At 38.5% G+C, this 8,664-nt stretch overlaps 2 non-coding genes across 2 annotated transcripts; both read left to right on the forward strand.

Annotated features, from left to right (window-relative positions):
• Positions 1 to 240: 240 nt before the first annotated feature.
• On the forward strand, positions 241 to 312 carry trnah-gug (transfer RNA histidin (anticodon GUG)). Its single transcript has one exon. It is a non-coding gene; the product is annotated as a tRNA-His (tRNA).
• Positions 313 to 762: 450 nt separating this feature from the next.
• Positions 763 to 834, forward strand: trnae-uuc (transfer RNA glutamic acid (anticodon UUC)). The gene has a single exon. It is a non-coding gene; the product is annotated as a tRNA-Glu (tRNA).
• The last annotated feature ends 7,830 nt before the right edge of the window (positions 835 to 8,664 follow it).

The raw sequence follows: 8,664 nt of genomic DNA on the forward strand, positions 1-8,664 counted from the left end.
CATGTAGTGTATCCGGGTTGCAGGATTTTTTCATTTATTTGTTGTTTTTTTTTATTTAAAAAGCACAGAAGGTATCATTTGGGTATGAATCAGATCGTCTCTCGATATAGTGTCAAAAAAGACTACAACTATTCCAATCATGTCTAAATCAAAAGCCACTGCACCAGGCCAGAGGGGCGCCAGAACGCATATCACAACATCTAGCAGCTCCTTTTTCCTGCCAGCCCAGGTGCGTGGGGTGCCGCGATCGTATAGTGGTTAGTACTCTGTGTTGTGGCCGCAGAAACCCCGGTTCGAATCCGGGTCACGGCATTGGCTTTTCCACATCACCGTTGAATGCTAGGCATGGCTTTTGGCCATTTGTCACTTGAAAAACATAAGCAGGTAGGACCCTGCTCCCCTTAAGATTCTAGGTTCGACTCCTGGCTGGCTCGGCTGCCTTTTAAGAGCCCAGAGGTGTGCCACAGACTCCAGCTGCCGAATTGCTGGCAGAGCAACACCTCCCACAATCCCTGAAATGCGGAGAGTCCTGTACTAGGAGGTATGCTGGTTTTCTGCACCAGGAACACCAGCCCACGCTTTGTCTAGCGGCTGATCTTCCGCTGGAGTGACAGCTCGAGTAGCTGAATGCTCGGTCAGCGCTGGCCGATTTTGTGCTCTGCAATGCAAGGTTCCCATGCAAAGCTCTGGATGATACCGCGCTGGAGCTCAAACTGCTTGGTGGTCGAGTAAAATGCCGATCTCAACTGTCCTGGGGAACCCTCCCATATGGTCTAGCGGTCAGGATTCCTGGTTTTCACCCAGGCGGCCCGGGTTCGACTCCCGGTATGGGAACGTGACTTTATTGGATTGTCCGCAGAACTGGCGAGGAGTTCACCAAATCGTTCAGTTAATAACGGCTGGGAACCTGGTGGTGAACTGAAATCTAGCTTTTGTTGCTCAGCAGTAGTTGTTATCATGTGGGTGTGTGTGAAAGTTAGAGAGAGACCTTTGCACACTAACCTTGATGTGTCTGAGAAAATCAAAATATGTACCTCAGCCCTCACAACTACATGGAGTACACAAAAACAAAGTGTATTTCTGCACCTGTGGCCTTTGGATGGTGAGAAGTACAGACTAAACCTATGTATGGCCTGTGTATGAAATGCTTGTCTTTTCTTGATGGTAAAGCCAGTTTGAAACTACCTTAAAATCCTTCAGCGATACACTTTTCCATTTTTTCTGTAAAAAATCTACTCTGCATCAGATTTATGAACATTGTCACCACTGCCTCGCGGTGCCTTGTGCTGATGAGGATCACATTCCTCCCCCATTTCAGAATATAACTCATGACCATGGTGTTCTGCACCAGGGTGGGTGGTCTCTCTCACTTTCTCACACTCACACACACACACACAAAAGCCAGAAACTAAGCTTTCTTTGCTCAGGCCTATCTAAAGGGTTAATGGTGCCACTTGGTCATCAACAGTAAAAATCACAAACTTTACCTCTTCCCAACAGGGAAAACCAGCAACAATCAAGAATGCATGATTATATAGTGTCATGGCTGTGCAGACAAAAAATGTGGTTATAATGGAAGTCTATGGGGCAAAAACAGCCACCAACAGTAAATTAGGGAGAAAAAATTTAATCTGATGCTGCAAAAAAAACTAAAAATGCATCAGAGCTAATGTTGTTACTAATCTTTGACATGTCCAAGACTGTGATAAAAAGTAAAAAAATCTCCAGTCCACAATCACTTTATATATTGTTTTTCCCCAAATCAGTGACATCATTTATGAACTTGGCAATTAAAGAGTTAAAATCCTGGATGTTTTTGAACATTTAGTAGTTTTGATCAGAACTGAGGTTGATTAACAGATTTATGCAAACAAAAGTTGAAAAAAAAAATCATCTGATATATTTTTACAGCAGTTTATTTTAGTGCATGTTTTCATCCCCAAACATAACATTAGGGTAGTGAATTTGAACTATTTCTATTTTTTGCAGATATATGCAGAATTCTACAGAGTTACTCGAGTTGATCTCAGGCAGATCTTTCTTAGTTACTTGGACTCACTTGCACCACGATTGATCAAGCTCTATAGATCAAGAAGTGGAGCCTTGGGAGGAGAAATTCAAATACTCCTAGACAGACTTGATGAACGGGTAACAACATCAGTTTACTTCAAATTGTGAGGTTTTAAAAAACATAACTGCATACTACAAATGTTAGCTGTAGTAAAAGCCATTTACTTTGTCCATGTTTTTCCTGCTTCCTATTTGTGTTTTAGACCACTGCTATCCTGACACACAGGAAATCTGCAGCACTTTGTGGCCTTCCCTTGTTTCTGAGAGAAAAGGAGGACAATCTACTGAGAACGTATCTGGTAATATTTTTTATCTTATCCGTCATGTCTAACATGGCTGGCCTGTGGAGAAGTTTGTGAGAATGCTATCCTTTCTCAAATTGCATTTTAAGGGCATTCAGAATGTGCTATTGGGAGTGTATAGACTACAACCCAAACGACTCGCCTTAAAACAAAAATGTAAGTGTATTAAATATTTTAATGATTAGTGAACATAAGAAACCAAAACGCTCTAAATTTTACAGCAGTTGACTGACAATTTGGGTCGTCAGTAAAGTGCTGTAATATCTTAATGTTGCATAAAATGACACATAACCCAGCACACTTGCTCATTTGACTGATGTAGGATACAACTAAGCTGAAAGATAAGGGTCTTACTCAACCAATGCTGCTTGGAAGTGTGCTGGAATTTGAACACAACCTTCTGATCAAGCCTTCTGTCACTGAGCCATTACAACCATGCCAGAGCAACACCATAACTAGTTTGCATTGATTCAGCTATTTCTCCCACTGAATTAATGGCACTTAAAGATTCCAGTGAAGCAGTGCAAGCTAGCTGTAGTGATGGCTTTGAGTCTCTGATAAGAAGGTTGTGTGTTCAAGTCCCAGCACAAAACATAACTTCCTTGATTGTATCCTTGAGCAAGACACTTCTTCTTTTTCTTATTTTTGTCCTGTATTGATTTTGACCCATAGTTTGTTGTCTCTGTAGGACACAGTCCAGAAGGAAACCTGCACTAAGGGACTCAAAGTAGATATCCTCAGTTTTGTTGAAGATGTGGCAATAACCAACCCAAACACAAGAAGTATAGCTGTGGTGCTGGAAGAGAAAATTGTGCTTGATGATGTTGATGACCTGCCAAATGCATTTGCTTTACTTTTTGGTATCATTTATGCACTTAACATTGAGTACCCGAAGAAGTATACCTTCGAGGTGACCCAGACATTATTTCTGCACCTTGGCTCTCAGTGTACTGCAAGAGTGCAGTCATTGAAGAATAAGCTTCTGAAGCTGGATGTTTAATCTTGGCTGCTGTTTATAAAAAAGTTAACAGTTATCTATGCACTTTCATAGTTTTGTTAATGGAGCTGAGTTTGTTGGACTTGTTTGTTGAACTGTTCAAGCTGCAGCTGTGAAGCCATAGCAAAGTCATTTTTGGTCTTTTTCCATTGTTTTACCCAAATCTGATTTCTTAGAAATATACAGAATACTTGCTGACTCAAAAGGTTCAGACTGTAGTTTCATGGCCATAGCAGTGAATCCAGAAAAAGTCGTCGTTGTATATTTCTCAATATTTCATCTAGTTGTGTTTTGTATTCAGTGATTATTTGTTCTTTTTGTTTGTTTTGGTCTCAAAATCTCTAATACTGCTTTTTTCACTCCTTGGACTCAGATTGTTTATGTACCATTGTTTAATTCAGGCTTACTCTTTTATAATTGGTGCAAAATTTTATATCGTTTTTTTATTCCTATTTGCAAACTTTCTTTCATGTTTGTATCGAATTTATTACATTATAATTGATATTTTATTGAAGATAAATGATATTAATATTGAAAAGAGAGCTTTTTGTAAAATGTATATTCAGTACCATGAATAATGTCTGGATTTTTGGTTGTGGTCATTTGTTTCTGTTTACTGGAGAGTTATTGAGGCTCAATGCCTTGGTTTTATTAAATGCCATTCAATAAATAATAGCATTTATTCAAGTTGGATTGATTCATATTTTGTCTTGGAAAAGTCTCTAAATATCTGTTCACTCTTAAACTCTTCCAGTAATCAGTTCTGCTGTTTGTAACACCTCAGCTTATGGACAGACTGAGATGCAGACAGATACCATAAGCACAGACACAGCTCTTATTTTATATGCCACCATTTGCTCTTTAAAGACTTGTCTCATTTGTTTTAAAATGGATTTGAATGGGCTTGAACACGCGTATGAAAACAAACAAAACGTTACACGTCTCATTATCAACTTCTTTGGAGCATTTATTAATAAACTTGAACAAGCATCGGCTCTGTACATCCGACATTAACACTATAAACGTTTTACATAGAGTGCATTGTATAACGTAATGACATCACACCCAAATGAACCGTAATACATTCAATAAAACAAGAGTAGTTCGGCTGATGCCGTAATCTAACGAGTAAGAGTGCAATACTTAACACCCACACTTGCTCTTAGCTTATTAAGTTACCTGAAAACAAAATAACAAATAAGGCTTCTCTTTCACATAAACGATGTAAACATAAACCTTTTACTCTTTTAAGTACCAAACATGTCTAGAGCAAACCTCTTTAACTTTAGCTTAGTGGCTGGCTTTGTCATAATGTCAGCAACCATTTGCTCTGTAGGTATTCCAAGATTACCTTGCCATCATTCACAGTTTCCTTTATAAAGTGCTACTTGATGTCAATGTGCTTGCACCTTTGCCTGTAAACTGGGTTTCTGGCTATTGCTATTGTACCTTGGTTGTCTTCATACACTTTTGTTTGTACGTATTGGTATGTATCCATACCTTTGAGTAGCTACTTGAATACTCAAAGCTACTCAAAGGAATAGAAGGGAACCGCAAGGTGTGCTATAAGAAATGTTGTGCAAAATGCTAAGTAAAGTGAAGTGGCTAAAAAGACATTGAAGCTCTCCAGCATGTTGATTAAAACATAAAAGAGGGCATCACATTTAGTGCTACATCACATACACACATATGGTCCACAGTGTCAGTGTGAAATGCCACAGAAATCACATTGTTTGTGTCTGGAATTAGCCTGAATTAGCATATTTATGTTTACATTATATATATGAAATTCCTCACAAATCACCATGAGCCAGTGTACGGTATATATACTTGCAATTCTGCATTCTTTATTCTTCTGTTCATTTGTTTATTTCAGACTTACATATTGCACACAGAACTTCTGGATAGTGTAGTGGACCAGCACCGTTACATCCTCCACAGACACCCTCACACATTCGTACAGCCAGCAGCCCTGCTCTGGCCAGTACTGACAGCATTTTTCCTAGAAACACATGCAGATTCAAAACCATTTAACCTTTACAAGCATTTCCAGAGCAAACTGTGTGCTATATTCATGTGTTTTACCTCTTTTCTCTCTCTTATGTTAGTCAGCATGACTATGGTGGCAGATTTGTGCTCCCAAACCATTCTCCAGAAATCAGCCACTGTCTCCGGTTTCGGACCTGCAAACAGACCTTTTTAAAGCTTTCCAGCAGAAAGTCATGACATTCAGTAAATTCATTCTGACATTCACTCTTCTGATCTGTATGCTGTGTAACGTGTGGGTGACTGCTTCTGTGTTGGAATCTTGAAAACTGATGAAACCCTCAGATGAAAGGTCACTGACACTAACTACTAGCTGTAGTTAACTTTAGGTCTACACATATTGACTGCTTTCTCCAGTGTCAGAGCTGCTTCACATAACAGTCTTTCCCTGAGACCATTATCAGGAATCCCACAGACTATTTTGTCCCTCACCATTGAGTCTCTAAAATCTTCAAATTCACAAGTCTTACTTAGTGTGTGCAGTTCCGCAAGGTACTGGTCAAAACTCACTCCTTGTGTCTGGTCAGCAGAGAAAAACTTCTCAAAAGTGACATTCTTACTTGGCACGAAGTATTATGGAACATGTGCCACACACAAGACCTGAAATAATTGTTTGGTCTAAAAACCACACACCTGGCAACACACAAACATCATCTGACATTCACTGAATTGAACTAGATGACTGTTCCTGAGAAAATTCAGCAACTTATTATTTCAATCAATTTACGCACTAGGCTTTCTCACAACAAATCAATCTCACTGTTGGATATGTAATCTAATGATGATGAGGTAGTTCTAGGTTTCGCCTTGTTTTATATAAGCTGTATCCGATACTGCCATCCTGTGGTGAGATTGAGAATTGACCTAATACAGGAGACTTACTATCAGGTACCACAGAGTATAGAAGTAATGCATTAAGTCTCTTTATATACTTTCACAAGAAGACCAGCCTGTAACCACTTAATGAAATAGAAATAATAAATGAATTAAATGACTTGAATGAAATTTGTTTTTATACTTGTACTTCCTGATATAATAAATAGCTTTTCTTTTCTTTTCTTTTTTAAACACTTCAGTTTCAGACATCTGAATCAGTGTTTATAAGTTAGGTCTGGTGATTAATTTCAGCTGGAGGATGTGGAAAGAAAACAAGGCCTGTCCCTGCACTTTCCTTCACTTAAAGCACTCTGAAATTTCCTTCAGGATGAATGTAAAAGTTTACAGAATTGCCATATTTGGCTGACGGTCTGTGTGCTCAGCTGTTTAAAGAGGCAGAAGGCCATCATACAGAGGTGGCAGCAGGAATAACACAGGCTACTGACTTAACACCTTACTACACACTGTGTCACTTTAAATTTCATTCATCTCAGGTTACTTTTAGAAGCATTACTGCACTTTAAAGTTTTGGACCCTGTGTTTTCTATAATGTATAATTTTCATTTTGAATGTACTTTTTTGTGATTTCAGTATTTATACCCTATACTCTTATACTTACACTCTACCCATGTGTGTACTTACCCCCACTGTTACCCATAGCCCCTCCCTGCATGCTTAGTCTCATCAGCACTGTGAATGTCATACATGTGTCTCAGACCTTGAGTCCAAGAGAATTATTATAGTTTCTGTCAGTTCTCATTTCACAATACAAATCAAATCCAGCTCCAAGAAGAGATTCAGGGTCTAAGGTGATCTGTTATAAAGAAGGTATAAGCTTTCATATACATTTCTTTAGTGTTAAGTTGTTGTTCATATTCTTCTTATTAACATGAGTTAATCATAATGGACTTTATACTGGACAATGGCAGCACACAGAGCGCTTACTCTAAATAAATTATGTTTATGATTATTTTTGTGTGATATGGTGTTGGAGTTGTAATTGAAACACTACAAACTAAAATATATCATCCTATCATCACATACTCTCCCATCCAGCATGTCTAGACAAACATGTGTACACATGCACACGTGCACACAATCTTGGTATTTCCAATGACCTTCGTATTGGTGTAGATATTTAATGGAACATGCCATTTCAGAGGCTTGTACCAATCACTTTAGTTCCATAAAGCTCAGTCTTTACAATATGAATAGGTAAAAATCATCTTCTGTTGTGACCTAAATCTTTATAAACTACTGTGTTGAGACAGTGTGTAGAATTCATGCACTTGTCAGCCGTAAGAGTGTTTTATATTCTGTTGTTTCATAAGTGCTTCATAAGCCCAAGAAAAAAGACATGATTTTGAACAGTGATCGAAATTAGTGAGAGGCTAATCAACCCACTATAAAATAACTTTTACTGATAGGTGCTGTAAAATATACTCCACTTGTTTGCAGCTGGTGTTTTATTATGTAGTAATAGTTGCAGTGGTCTGGGAAAATACTGGACTAAAACAGATGGATTTCAAGAGGAAATAATTTATCTGGGTCTGGGATCTTCCAGTGCACAAGTACCTTTATTTGTCAAATGATCCTTATCATATTTTTTATTCCCTGCCCTTGAGCATGAAGTTATTTAATTTCTGACCTAAAATGTCAGCAAAATGCAACAGGTTTAAGAAATGTATGCCAAACAATTTGAAGAATTCTGACTGAACAAAAGTGAAGCAAACAGATTTCTTCAGCAGGGGGTATCTGTCTCGTAAGCTGTTTAGTGAAGAGGAATTCTGCAGTATGATTAATGCTGTCACACCTGACTAATGGTGTCTGAACTCAAGCCACCCTACACTTGGAATAAATGAGGGACGCTGTGTCCACCTGTGTCCAGGGGGTGATGTTTCACAGCGAGGGTCTGAATTCATCTATCTAATAATCCCACTCCTAATCAAACCCAGCCTTAGATATGATTTAAATTATGGTAGAATAACTATGTTACTCATATGGGAAATGTCTCAATCAATAATGCTTTACATTATGGTCCCCTTAAATGATATTATTTAACATTAGTTTACATAAACAAACCATGTATGTCAGTATTAATATACCCCGCCTACTGCTGAACAACAAAAGCTAGATTTCAGTTCACCACCAGGTAAAACAATTAGTTTGACTGAACTCAATAAATTGGTTGCTGCATTTATTGTTGAGGAGATGCAGCCACTCTTCACTGTGAAGGCGGCGACATTTTGTAATATCATCAGCAAAATCAGGGAAATGGACAGGGGCCGTGCTCTCCGATCGCAAAACCTTTACAAGCTTTTTGGACAAGGCATATATAGAAATGGAGGCAGACCTGAAGAAAACATTTGCAGA

Source organism: Hemibagrus wyckioides, unplaced genomic scaffold (genome assembly GCF_019097595.1).
Source record: "Hemibagrus wyckioides isolate EC202008001 unplaced genomic scaffold, SWU_Hwy_1.0 Contig3, whole genome shotgun sequence".
Classification (NCBI taxonomy): Eukaryota; Metazoa; Chordata; class Actinopteri; order Siluriformes; family Bagridae; genus Hemibagrus; species Hemibagrus wyckioides.